Below are 15,399 nucleotides of genomic sequence, written 5' to 3'. Positions count from 1 at the left end.
GCGAACGATCTCCAAGCGAGGATGAAAAGCCGTCTGACATGCACACAGAGACAGACAAACTGTCATACAAACATTGGGGTGGCAGTTTCTCGATTTATGGGGTGAAGTTATCGACGATGAGTGATGATTATGTAAAAAAATTGTTGCTCTGAGAATTCGAGTTTTTTCGAGGGGACAGTGTCTAAAATCGAACGTCTGGGTCTAGTTTTTGAGGGCTGTAGGTTGGTGATGTAAGCTGTGTAATTTTTTTTCTTTTTTCTGATAACCCAAAAAAAAAAATTATATTAACTCAAGTTTAAGTATGTGACAGCGTTGTTAAATTGTAGAGCGTTTGGCTACTATCACGAAAATAACGAGTTCAGATCTCGGTGGTACCTGGCATACGTTGGAGAAAGTAAGTTGCTTACCACACAATCCCTTTATATGCCGCGGTAGACAACATATGAACTCTACTTCACCTGCCCCATGGATCTTTAGACTTCAAAGGCTAGCTTTATTCTCTTTTCAAGTTAAGTGACCTTAGTGCAGGAATGATACACTTGCAAGTTAAAAGTATTTTTGTGCTGACAGTGTAGCTGAAGTTAAGAGACCTCTTTTCGCTTTTTGTGTGTGCGTTTTTTTCTGTTTGCGCTTTTTTCTGTTTGCGCTTTTTTCTGTTGCGCTTTTTTTCCGTTGTGCATCTTTCTGAGAACCCCCCCCCCCCATTTTAATACACAAATAGGCTGGTTTAAAATTTCAAAACTTGGCGGGTTATGAAGCATTTGAAGTGAAGAGCTCGCCTGTTCAGTGACGTCATCCTATGAAATATAGTGTGATCTACACTAAGCCCAGCCGTCTTTAGCTCCCCTAACAATAGCCAGGAAATCATCCGGGACTTTATACAGAATTCAACAAGAGATCCGAATTTGTCGTGCGTTCTACCGTCCAATCATGCTGTCTCTTATGTTTTATAAATGCGATGTTTAATGTCATTTATAATTAAAAAGTAATTATATGATTGATAAACTATACAATTTTCATTTAAATACTAGCCAATAGTGTCTTTATTTTTCAGTTTTTATACAAATGTATAATCACCATTTTAAAGGAGATCATTGCTGAAATCACTGCACTTTCGCAAACTTTTTTGGAGGATGGCTCATCAAAAACAATGCTATTGTCTGATTAAGCTATTTAATTTTTTTTAAAGATATTATATTACCAGAAGAATTTTAAAAGTCCATTTCATAACGTTTAATTTTATTTTTGTATGAAATGCAGCGAGCGTGCATCACGAAACAGCTGATTATAATACAATGGATATTAATCTTCTGTATTGCAGTAAATTATTTATCTTGTCTTTTGACGATCATGAAGTATTACATCACAACCGTTTGCGTTATCGTTTATCACAAAGGCTACTTCTTAGTGGAAAGTACTTATATAAATTGATTTATAAATTGATCTTTGCTAAGTAAAACAAAAGTTTATTTATATTCTTTGAGATAAAAAAAATTATATAAATGTTAACTTTTTCACTCTCATTGATTGACCCTCGGAAGTGGGGCGAATAGACTGATTGACCCTCGGAAGTGGGGCGAATAGACTGATTGACCCTTGGAAGTTGGGCGAATAGACTGATTGACCCTCGGAAGTGGGGCGAATAGACTGATTGACCCTCGGAAGTTGGGCGAATAGACTGATTGACCCTCTGAAGTGGGGCGAATAGACTGATTGACCCTCTGAAGTGGGGCGAATAGACTGATTGACCCTCGGAAGTTGGGCGAATAGACTGATTGACCCTCTGAAGTGGGGCGAATAGACTGATTGACCCTCGGAATTTGGGCGAATAGACTGATTGACCCTCTAAAGTGGGGTGAATAGACTGATTGACCCTCTGAAGTGGGGCGAATAGACTGATAGACCCTCGGAAGTGAGAAGAATAGATAGATTGTCCCAGCAGGCTGTGATTAGTCTGTGTGGTCATTAGCTCGTAGATTCGCCAATACATTCCGGTCTCTTCATTGTCCATCTGTAATGGCCAGCTCTTGCTATTAATCCACTATCTGCCTCTAGACCGTGTTGTTTAACGAAGATTGTGTATTGCTGACACTGTGTCTATATCTCAGCTTTTTGACATTACCCAAATAGTTTGTGCTCACGATAATTTAAGTGTGAAATAAACGTTATTTATTATTTATAGTTAAATTATAGGGCGGATAGTGAAACAAAAACACAAACAAAAAAGTCGAGTCTGTATAACATATATATATATATATATATATATATATATATATATATATATATATATATATATATATATATATATATATATATAAATAAATAAATATATATATATATATATATATATATATATATATATATATATATATATATATATATATATATATATATATATATATATATATATATATATACACACATATATATATATATTTATATATATATATTCGACACAATTGTAAAGCTATATCAAACTATGTTTACCATCAGCATTAGTCTCGCATCCATCGTTTATTTTCTAAGAATACAAAGAAATAAACCGGTAGTGATCTCCCCTAAACTTTCTCGAATATTCTTATATAAAACAACAGGGGATGGTAACTGGGGATATAGTTATGATCGTTAATCCATTTTAAATACTGAAACTTTTAAAAATAGAATAGAATCTCAGTAAAAAACAATTGCGCACCAAGCGAACGCCTAATAAAGGTGTGTATAATAGTGCGCAATAGTATTAGTACTTTATAAATTTACATTAGTTTTTTGAGAAATCGGAAGTAGCGTAAAGTACTACTTCCGGTCAACGGAAATTACTCAAAATTTAACAGAAGGTAGAGAATTAGATCTTTTACTTACATGTGAAATTTCATTTATCTATCTGAAATAGTACTCAAGTTATAGGCTTTTGAAAAATTCAAAGTAGAAAAAGTACCACTTCCGGTTATCCGAAATCGCTCAAAAGTTGATACGGATCTACGATTTTGATATAATACTTGTATATGAAATTTCATCAACCTAGCTGTAACGGTACTCAAGTTATCGTGTTTACACACGGACACACACACACACACACACACACACACACACGGACACACAGACATACGGACAAGATTGCAAAATTATGTTTTTCCGTATCAGTGAGATGTAAAACGTCGAGATTTGCAAAAATCTCGATTTTTTTTTTTTGCACGATTACAAGACTTTCTCTATACTTCGTATATACGAGAAAGTAAAAAACATGATTGCTCGTATTGATTAGCTTTACGTCTGTAATTTTTCTACACCAGCGACTCTAGACATTCACAAATCATTCACCGTCTTAATCTCTTAATACCACCCACACCCCTGCCCTCCCCCCCCCCCCGCCCCCAGTATTGTCATTCTCCTGTCGTGTTCTAAACATTTTCTTTGAAATATTTTAAACCCACCACGTCCCTGTAATTGAAAATTTTATTTTTTGGTTCGAGTTTATTAAATATCGTCCTGCTCGCTGTCTGTACGTTTTTATATAATTGGGTTCCTGAAAATAAATCAAGCCATGCTAATTTGCAGGTTACGACGATCTAGATTCTCAAACTCCGGGGTTTCCCGCTCGCTATTTTAAAATAGGAACGTGTATTCCGTTCAAACGATAACCATTTAAAAAATAAAAGATTTTCAAAGCGATAAAAATACAGGAATAATTGAATAGATACACGCACAATTAGAAAAAAAGAAGAAAGTGAGATTGTTTTTAAAGACATTAGAATTTTTTTGTTCAATATTTTGCTTACAGGCAACGTTTTAATGTATTGTTTCTAACTAAAAATGGCTGTAAGATGCGTCATCATTTCCGATTATAGTTTATTACGTCATATGATGTAACTCTCAAAACACTTTTTTTACACGAGCGATAGATTAAGATTAGATAACAGCGGATCGAAACTCGTGTCTTGTGGCGTCTAAGCGTTTCCTTATCGGTGCCAGACACAGAGACAGTGCATGAACAATCGTCACACTAAATGTAACCTAATACAGTAAAAGTTTCAAAATTGTGTAAATGTTAAGTAGAATACTATCAACAACATATGGAGGAACACAGATTAGGTACGTGCATTCAAATTTTATCTTTTTTCATATATCATTACAGTCTGCTAAACTGTGTCTACATTTATTGTAGCTATATCAATACTAATTTGTGTGTTTTTTCTCGTTCTATCTCGTCTTTTTTTTTTACCCTATCCTATCCATCTCCCTACCCTCTATGTATCATTATATTCTTCCCTCACTTTTACTTGTACAGTAATCTTTTAAAAAATATATATGGCCTATAAAATTTATCATATTTAATCATTTTACTTTTTTACTTTTCTTTTATTTTATTTCCTGCCGTCATCCATTTTAATATAACAATGATGTCATCTAGTTATGCACGTTTTTGTAATATGATGAATTGTAAATCGAAAACCTCGATGTAAATGAAATATATTTTAGAGATAGATATATCTGTGATAAGAATCAGATATTTCTATAATGTATTATGGCATTTTTAGCATGTCCCAAATATTTTTTTTTTTAAATATTCCCAAAAGTTTTATTTTATTTTATTTTATTTATTGTATCATGTTTTGATAAAATAAAAATTATTGGTTTATTGCTGTATGATAAAATACGTTTAGGGCCATAGAGATATTTTTAAGGGTAGTGTGTTTAATAAGTTGGAAGTTGGTATATACACCATAAACCAAAATATTTAATCAATGATATTATTATTTTACAGACATAAAACAAAATAAGTTCGAGTATAATTATCGAATTGAGTTTTTCTTTTTTAATTCACACAAAAATGATTACATTTGTACATTAAAGCAGAAGTTAGATCCCCTAAACTTTTAAAATTATTCGTATATAATAGTAAGGGTTGGAATATCATTGTTAATGGTTTAGTTTATTGATATGGAAGGTAAGTATGTGATAAAACCTCCAGTTTAAAAAAAAAAGAGTCGCGAAACATTATTGGAACACGCTGCTTTCTGAGAATGTGATTACAAATTATGAATGCTTTTAGAATCAGGGTAGAAAGTATCATTTCCGGTTACTGAAAATCACTCTAAATATACTCAATGAAATAAAATGGTGTCATTTGTAAAAATCTTGGTTTCGATTCGTAGCCCGATTACAATTACCCAGCTCCAACATTTGTTTACGACAAAGTAATAAAAAAAAGAAAAAAAAAAGAAATAATTATACTTGGTTGTCGATAATTTGGCTAACAAAACTACGTATCTGACAAAGATTTACACAAATCAGGCTATAAACATTTATTGGTAGCTGACTTCTCAGGTAAGAAGATCGATAGGTTGGCATGAAATTTAAGGACTACCAAAGTAGGATAACAAAGAAATAATGATATTTGCCCAGATATAGGGCTGGTAAGTAGGTCACCAACCAGTTCTATGGCTCACGTATATTTTATTGAGCCGTAGAACTGGTTGGTGACCTACTTACCAGCCCTATATTGATACGTACCACACAAAAATATATTAAGCAGCTTTAAAAGGTGATAAGAATGATGCGCAACGGAAAAGTGTGCAAGTTAAAAGTGCGCACCGAAATTAAGGGAGTTTATTTTCATCTAATTGATCATTTATAAACGTTAACAAAGAATGACTACATATACCTTCTAGCATAACAAAACATCTATTTAAAAATGTGACAGAATTAAAATGTATTAGTATACTTTGTTTACATGTGCGCATGTTTCTGTTAGCGGAGTATTCGACTGCGCAAGTTTCCGTTTCCGCATTTATCTAAAAACGCTTTAAACATATACACTACGCTTGTGTAAACACACGCATATTTCTATTTTAGTCTACACCACACTGCTCTTAACACAGCGCAGACACTGTTTCAAAGAGCTAAGATGTAATTAAAAAATGCATGTTGAAATGTAATCTAATTACAAAAATAACACGCATTAAGGACGGCGTTAAAATAACGGAGTTTCACGGGTAATATGAATGGCATGCTTCATTAGAAAACACTAATGAAGTAGGCTTGTAATTAACGGGACTTGAACGTTGATTAACGTTTACTAAGTATTGGGAAACCCCGTTCGGATTTTTTTTTTAATTCGCGAGTTAAGAAAAATGTTATTTTTATATTTTCTTTCCTAACTTCAAATGTTGACAAACAATGTTTCAAAACAGAAGTTACCGTTTTAAAGTGCGTGTTAAAATGTAGTAGAATTGAGCTTACAATTTTGATATGGCGTGCTTAGATTGAAGGTTAGGCCGAGCCGCAAGCAACGCACCAACAAAAGTAAAAATACAAACTTTAAACTTAATTTTTTTTTTTAAACTAAACAACGTTGATCAAATGAATGTGGAAGAGTTACGAAATGTTAGTAGCAATGTTAGCTAAATGTCAGTATGTCAGTATAAACAAAGTTTAGTATAACGCGATGTGATAGCTACAAAATAAATACCAACATCTGCTTTATAACAATAGAGAAACGGAACGATGGGTTATAAACTGTGTATATAAATTGTTTTGTTTATACAAAGTGGACTTTATTTGTACAAGAAAAGAGACAAACACGAACTTTCCGTTAAAGGTTTTAAAAATCAACATTAAAATAATTTGAAAACTTTTTATCAATTTTTTAAACCTATTCTGATTTTGATGTTATACTTTGGCTGCGCTATTCACATAAGCATAACACTTCTGTTTTGGGTGGTATAGTTGCAAAAAATGTTATACTTTATTATATGGGTCGCATGTTATAATGTACCTATTATAAGTTTATTTTTGGTTGCTTGGTTTAAAAAATGTTACACTTTCTGCTTTGGGGTGCCTATATTAGTGTACCTATAACAAGACGATTTTGGTTCGTAGAGTTTAAAAAATGCAATACTCATTTTTGGGGAGCCTGTATTAATGTATCTATAGCTAATCTGTTGTTTTTTTGGGGTTTTTTTTGTCGTCTCTTACCCATACTCAACTTATTATGTTTTCGATTACTTTTTGTCTCACAATGAGATTCATCAGTCTAAAGTCGCCATTAAGAATTATATAATTATGAATGCGTAATTCCCAACATCTGACTAACCGTCTTCCACGACCTCAGGGAAAAGAATGTTAACTATAATGTCGGCACACAAACGTAAACACACTCCGACTCTAATATTTCTGGGGGTGAAACCATCACAACAGTCCTCGTCACGTGACTCCCGCTGCAACAAACGTCAGGCGAACGTAAGGCAATCTTGTAGCAATTACCCCATCCCCCATCAACACCAGACCGCCATCCTGTACCTCAAGTACCGCCCCCAACCCTCCCACCCCACCCCCAGCTCAGAGTCTGTGCGGGGTATTACCTCATTACCTCGCCAGCATGACATTAAGGGTTAATCACCCGCCTCTTTAGCTTACACAAGTTAAACATGTTCTTTACGAACGAACGATGAAAACAAAACAAAAATAGTTTAATTAGTTTGTATATGTTTACCTATATAATAGGGGCTCAAATATGCAGTTTCATAAACAGGAACTAAATACGAAAATAAAAATGGTTTAATTAGTTATTTTAATTTAATTTTCGTAAAACAGGTTGAAATGGTATGCCTCACAAAAGAAATAAAATATGAAGATTTAAAAAATAGTTTAATTAATGTGCATACGCATGTTTATGTAATACATACTCCTATATAAAAAAAATAATCTGCGGAACAGGAACTTGTTTTAAAAACAAAATCTACATTTAAAAATACTGAATTCGATTATTTAGGTAATATTGACCGAAATATGCGCAGCTATACAAAATGCTATTACATATATTGCTATGGCGGATATTTCATACACACATAATGTTAACCATTATTGTTAATAATGACTGATAAAAGCTTCATTATTGTTATACATTATTATACAAACAAAAACATATAGGCCTACACCTTAAATGACGTCACACAATGTGTGTAAAGGTGTTTATAAACTAGCTTAAACATATTTCTTTACGTTTTTGTTTTTGCTTTAACTTCTTTAGTTAGTCACCAAACAGATTAGGGTTTACGGTTGTGTTTGGTTTTTCTGGCTAATCAATGAACAAAGCTGGTGTTTAGATCTATTCATTAAATAGAATCTGCGATAAAAGCTTACGCGGATAGACTAAGAGTTTCTCCACCTGTCCCCATGTGTATCCAATCTTCTTGGTGTCATCTTCCAGGTCACGGCTCTAGTTGGTCAAGAAATGTTCGTAGCATTGAAAAAAAAATCGATTTAGCTTAAAAGTTTATAAAGAAAGCGCCATAGTGGCAACTTTGTTAAACTAGTATTTTCTTGTAAGACCATCTGTTGTTGATTTTCTCTAATTATATCTTAGCCCCTACACTTTTCCCATCCCTTTAACCCCACCCCTCTACCCCCCCCCCCCCCCCCCCCGTCACCGCCGTTCAGTCTTTTGAATGACTGATTTTTTTTTAATTGAGAAAAAATTTACCTGGGAGTACTTCCGTATAAAACTAACATAACGATAAAAGAAAATAGTATTGGGAAAAAAACATACTCATTATACAAGCGAATCATCAGTTATAACTAACTTCCCCCCCCCCTCTCCCCTGCCATTCTTTTCTTAGTCTTTGATGTAAAAATACATCATGATAGATACGAGCTACTTAAAGAGCAACAAAGTTCAACTCCCTCGACATCAAGTCTAGAGTCCCAACTTTATTACTACCGCAGTATTGTAAGTAACTTTTTTAGTTGCAGACGAGCAGTGAATCTATTTTTAGATCACCTATTTACCAACAGATAAGAAGATAATATCTGCGATAAGCGGACAGGTAATAATGAAAGGTAGTTAGAGACATCGCCAGCAAGACTGAGTAGCGAGGTCTGACTTGTAATCATCTTTGTTGTTGATCTGTACTTGTGTGTGTCTGTGGCTGTGTGTCTGTGTGTGTGTAATGAGGTTATAGGTGTAGTCGTGGGTAGGGGGTGTGGAGTGGGCAGGGAGTGTGGGGGGATCAAAGGAGGGTGGTTGTCTTGTTTTTTTACTGGGTTGGTAAGGTTGGAGGGCGCGTGCCTGCTGAATGTGCTTTTATGTATACCAGCGCTGGAGTTTTTTAAGCTTGAAATCTATTCAACTAAGTAAGGGATGTTGTTGTGATTACAATTGTAGTTTATATGTAAACACACACACACACACAGATACATATATATATATATATATATATATATATATATATATATATATATATATATATATATATAAGTATATATATATATATATATACGTACGTGCGTGTTTGTGCGTATTTATCTAATGAAGACACGACTGTACGTTCAAGAAAACACGTACCTGGTATTACGAATCAATGATATGACAGAATTATATTGTCTCACCTGACTGTTTATTAAAAAATAAATCGATTAATTCGCGTCAACATCATGGTTAAACTGTCGATGGTTAAGTAGAAAAATACGGAATGTTAGCCACCTAAGATACTTGTTATGATGTAGGTCTAATTCGTTTTCTCTTATTGTTTGCTTACAAAATGTAGGTTAAAAAAATACTGTTCAGACATAGCGATTTATTGGGCAATGAAGTATAGTTCATATGTTTATTGACCTCGGCATATAAAGGGAAGGTGTGGTGAGCACTTTGCCCAGTTGCTTTTACTTTCACTAACATGAGTTATGTATAATATGTGTAAGGTACCCGTCAGAGCTGGGTGGACTCAGGGACGCTCGATTGACTTTAACCGAATTCGAACTCGAGCACTTCATGTTACCAGTCTAGCGCTCTACCGCTTAGGCCACGCGGTCCCATAATTGACTTTCTTTTAGAAATACATTTATTTCAAAATTTTACTCTGAAGTTGTATTTGGTAGTTGTAATATCGTAATATTTAGCAAGAATTGACATATATAAAATTAAACTCACTCCATGTTTGATATGTAGATATGTAACTAGTATAGAGGAGGGAGGGGTGTAAGACATAAAATAAGATTACTCAAGCATATGGCGACACTAAAATTTATCGCCTTTCTAATAGTCTCGGTCTGGCTAGCAAAGGGACAGCACTGTCTCCGTCTAACTTTGTTTATTATAGCCTTGCTAGGGTCAACATCCTCTAGTCACGTGAGCTGCAGCTAAAAATAGCTGAGTCAAGTTTCATCTCAACTTTACTGGACGTCGATAAACCTAAGTTAATAAATATTGCGACATTAACAGAAATGAAACAAGTCACAATAACAATTTTTTATTCCTAATGTATGTTCTAATTTGACATTTAGTGTGGTGTTGAGGTTATTAGTTGGATATATTTCTTTTTGAAAGAAATAATGATGTTAGATTATATATTTTCAAAAGCGAGGCATCGATGACGTTATGTTATTAAACAGACAGTCCAAGAATTCGTTGCTAGACCGTGAAGAATAGTTAAGTTCTTCAGAAATTTCGGGTAATCAACAAGTTGGGGAATTTAACAATTTGAGTTAACCAACAATTTGGGTTATTCAACAATTTGGGTTATTCAACAAATTAAGTTATTCAACAATTTGAATGCGTGATATCGTTCAAGGACAAGGGGGGAGTGAGGGGGTGGGGAGGTGGGAGGGTAAGGTTAAATGAAATAATGAAGGTTATTCATACGTACACCCTAAAATACTGCCACTTTAAACTCCCCGCTGGCTATTGGAACGAATAACGATCAAATGCTGGCCAAATTGCGTCTAAAGTGTTGCGTTTGCGTGTGAAAATATAAATTAAGAAATATTTTCCTCCGGGGATATTGTGCGAGCCGCTGTTTAAGACGAACTGACGCTCATTGCATATTTTGTGTAATAGTTTCAAGTCAACATTCCCAGGCTTATAAGAAAGTGTAATGATAGATAAAAAAAAATATTTGAAAATTTAGATTAATATGATCGAGATAGATATAAGCTGAATTATGCAGCGCCTTTTTATATTAGTTCGCCGTACGCAGTTTATTATAAAAAAATATGGCAATATTTCTGCGGAATTTGCGCAGCGTATTTTACGCTATTTAGGAAAATTGCTTCTTTATTGCTTATATTTGAATATATAATTTCCTATCTCACGTCTTCGCGTACTGTAGGTGTTTTAAATCTGCTTCTCCTTCAATGTTATGCATAGGTTATAGGCTTGGATACACAACACACACGGGCATTTCTTGTCCCCCTCAACCCCCTCCCCCCATGTAATCAGCCTCTTACCCGTCTGTTTCCCCGATCCACTTCATCACCACCCCCACCCAGTGTTTCTTCCAGACTTTTTCTCCTGGGGGGGGGGAGGTGGGAGGGACGATATTTTCGGGTGGGGGGACGGACGGACAACATTTCTATATAAATTTCATTTTGTTCGGGGGGGGGGGGGCGGTACACTTTCTTCTGGGGGGAGGGGTCTCCACTCCCAACACCTCCCCCCCCCCCCCCGCCTTGAAAAAACTCTGCCCCCAACCCCCCTCCCCCCCCCCCCCAAAAAAAAACGTTGTTTGAAGCCCCTTTTATAAAATGCTATTGAGTGTGTTGGAGTGGGGTAGGGTGTCTAGAACGGATACATATCTGGTTAGCTTCACAATGTATCATCACCTTGGGAGTAATCATTGTTTTATCGCTGATCTGAATAATACAGTCAAGAATCCTTTTAGTCCTAGCGATCATTTGGGCAGATGAGTGCATATGTTTCTTGACCTCGACATATAAAGGGAATGTGTGGTCAGCCTTTGTCCAGCCGCCTTTACTTTTCTTAACATGAGTTAGGTACCCATCAGCTGGGTGGACTAGGAAACGAAGTTCTGAGTTGGACCCGGATTTGAACTCGCGACTTTCGGGATAGCAGCCTAGCTCTCTACTGTTTAGGCCACGTCGTCCCACGACCTGAAAAATTCTTATACAAAAACATTTGATATAACCATCGTGAAAATGTATTTTATTTTAAAACTGGGCTATTGTCCAGCTAACTACTTATACTACAACCAATATACCCAACACGTTCTTAGCTAAAAATAGAACATCGTTAGATATGCAGTACAAAATTTTACGCCATCAATTGCATAATTACCTACATAAGACGCTTAAAAAATGGCAAGCTATTCGAGACAAACTAAATTAAGATTTTTTTGCCAGACGATTGCAATGTATTTAATCTAAAAATAGATATCTAACATACATGACAGTAAGGAATTGTGGGAATGAAGTTAATTTCGTTTTTCAATTATTGGAGAAACGCATTGTCAATTGTTGTTTTATGTTTCACGTTTTGCGTTGTAGGTTTTTGTCTTTGTGCGATTGAATAGATTTCAGCAACACGGCGTGCTCCGCAGCTATTGAGTTTTCTTTTTGCTAATTTTATAGGCAAGTTTACTAGCTAGAAACATGGAAATGAACGATGTTTACGAGGTGTTTAGATGTTCACATAACGTATGCTAGTATTACATTCACAGGTAATAAATGTATCACCTTTAAGTTAACCCTATATTGCATTGTTTTTATTTGAATATGAATATTTCTTATTTGAACATGATTTTTTTCTGTCATGTTTATGTTATGAGTAGATCATAGATCACTTCTATATGTATAATTTGTAAAAAAAATAAAATGGCATATTGCTTTTGTAGTTAGGCCTATTTTGCACGAATTCACCTACAGTTTTTAAGAATGCATTAGATGTATACATAGCTATGTGAAGGATTTGTATTCAGACTGCAGGAGTTAAGAATACTGATGGAAGTATAATGTAAAAGCGCCGCTTTATAAATACCTTGCGTTTTGTGAAGGAAGGGTTAAGTGAAAGGCTAGATATATCAAGATCTGCTCACCGCGATGTAAAATACATGTGTAATTTTTTAAAAGAGTAGATTTTTTTGGAGATATCTGGATATTGGTTAGAGGCAGTGGGAGACGTGGCCGGGGAGAGGAACAGAGACGGAGAGTGTGAGTGAAAGAAAGATATAGACAAAAGGGATAGAAAGGGAGAAATGGATAGAAAGGGAGAAATTGATAGAAATGGGGGGTCGGCGTGGTCGAGTCGGTAAAGCTCATGGTTGCTAAACCGAAAAGTCTCGAGTTCGAACCCTCGGGCAGATGAGGCTCGTTAGCTGGGGACATCCAGTCTCCTAGGAGAGACAACTCCAAAATCAAACAACTGCTGCCTTGTAGTTTGTTCTTGGTTGGACAAAGGCTATGGAAGCAAATCCAAAAAGAAAAGCTGGCTGAAATCGGAGTCAATGGCCTCAATGGCGCAAAACTAGTTGACACGTAATCCTTAATTGTGACGGAAGCATGGTCGAGTCGGCAAATCTCATGGTTGATAAAATTCGAAAAAGTCTCGAGGTCAAACCCTCTGGCAGATAAGGCTCGATCCCACTCCAGCACTAAAAATTAAGAACGAAGAAGAAGAAGATAGAAATGGATAGAAAAGGGAGAAATGGATAGAAAGGGAGACATGGATAGAAAGGGAGAAATGGATAGAAAGAAAACGAGCTGATATTGATTCAGATCGATTGTATAAACCGTTATTAAATCAAACTAGTTCCTTATTCACTGTCTCTTTTCATTCTGATGTCGAAATAAAACAGTAACTCTACTTCAACTGTCCTAGTTATTGCCAGGTCGGATGTGAGTGTGATTTATGTTAGATGTTGATGAGATTCGATTGGATGTGAGGTTTGATGTGGGTAGTGGCTTTGGTTGTAAACGTTTGATGTGGTTGTGATGTAGGTGGGATGTTGGTTTAATGTTGGTTGGATGTTGGTGTAATGTTAGTTGGATGTTGGAGTAATGTTGGTGTAATGTTGGTTGGATGTTGGAGTAATTTTGGTTGGATGTTGGTGTAATGTTGGTGTAATGTTAATTAGATGTTGGTGAAGTTTTGGTTGGATGTTGGGGTAATGTTGGTTAGATGTTGGAGTAATGTTGGTGAAATGTTAATTAGATGTTGGTGAAGTTTTGGTTGGATGTTGGCGTAATGTCGATGTACTGCTGGTTGGATGTTGGTGTAATGTTTGTTGGATGTTGGTGTATGTTTGTTGTATGTAGGTACATGTTTGTTGGATGTAGGTGAATGTTTGTTTCATTTAGTGTATGTTGGAGGTTGGTGTGTTAGTTGGATGTAGGTGTATGTTTGTTGGATATACGTGTATGTTTGTGGGATGTAGATATGATGTGGTTAGTTTGTTGTTCCGGATGTTAGTTGCGTGTGAGTGATGCGGTTGGATTACGTGGGTGGCATATATAAGTAATGTTAGAGTTATATTTGTAAGATGACTCCATCGATATTAATAAAAAACGAGGCTTTCCAATCAAATCAACTCCAAACAATGAAAACAAACCACCTCGTATATCATTACACTCTATCAACCTTATCGAAGGCGTTGAACACACCGAGCCATATAACACTATTTACGACTACTTATAGTGTATTTTATGTATGTACTATCGCAAACGTTGTCCGATAAGGATAAATTCTGCAATAAAGAATCTATAACAAACAGGTGACCGTTTTTTATTGCCTCTCTCTCCAGCTGTTCATAGAAATTATTAGCACAGTAGGATACTTGTACTTGGCTGTTTCAGTATTTACGTTTAACATTTAAAATATACATAAAACTATAAAATGTATATATATATATATATATATATATATATATATATATATATATATATATATATATACATATATATATATATATATATATATATATATTTAAATTTATTTATTATATTTTTATTTTATTATTTTTTGATTTTTTGATTTATTTATTTATTTATTTATTCATTTATTCATTCATTCATTCATTCATTCGTTCATTCGTTCATTCGTTCATTCGTTCATTCGTTCATTCGTTCATTCGTTCATTCGTTCATTCGTTCATTCGTCCATTCGTCCATTCGTCCATTCGTCCATTCGTCCATTCGTCCATTCGTCCATTCGTCCATTCGTCCATTCGTCCATTCGTCCATTCGTCCATTCGTCCATTCGTCCATTCGTCCATTCGTCCATTCGTCCATTCGTCCATTCGTCCATTCGTCCATTCGTCCATTCGTCCATTCGTCCATTCGTCCATTCGTCCATTCGTCCATTCGTCCATTCGTCCATTCGTCCATTCGTCCATTCGTCCATTCGTCCATTCGTCCATTCGTCCATTCGTCCATTCGTCCAATCGTCCATTCGTCCATTCGTCCATTCGTCCATTCGTCCATTCGTCCATTCGTCCATTCGTCCATTCGTCCATTGGTTCATTCGTTCATTCGTTAATTCGTTCATTCGTTCATTCGTTCATTCGTTCATTCTTTTCGTTCGTTCATTCGTTCATTCGTTCATTCGTTCATTCTTTCATTCGTTCATTCGTTCATTCATCCATTCGATCATTCGTCCATTCGTTCATTCGT

At 35.3% G+C, this 15,399-nt stretch overlaps 1 protein-coding gene across 1 annotated transcript in view; it reads left to right on the top strand.

Annotated features, from left to right (window-relative positions):
* Nucleotides 1-3,972: 3,972 nt before the first annotated feature.
* The window catches only part of LOC131948372 (putative G-protein coupled receptor 139), a 159,310-nt gene continuing 147,883 nt past the window's right edge, over nucleotides 3,973-15,399 (top strand). The window contains exon 1 of the mRNA XM_059309978.1: nucleotides 3,973-4,089. The gene's annotated coding sequence lies outside the window, so the exon portion shown is untranslated. The remainder of the gene's footprint in view (nucleotides 4,090-15,399) is intronic.

The sequence above is a fragment of the Physella acuta genome, unplaced genomic scaffold, assembly GCF_028476545.2.
Source record: "Physella acuta isolate Inbredline_101_S28 unplaced genomic scaffold, ASM2847654v3 ptg000642l, whole genome shotgun sequence".
NCBI classification, from domain to species: Eukaryota; Metazoa; Mollusca; class Gastropoda; family Physidae; genus Physella; species Physella acuta.
This window is presented reverse-complemented; position numbering and strand designations above follow the sequence as displayed.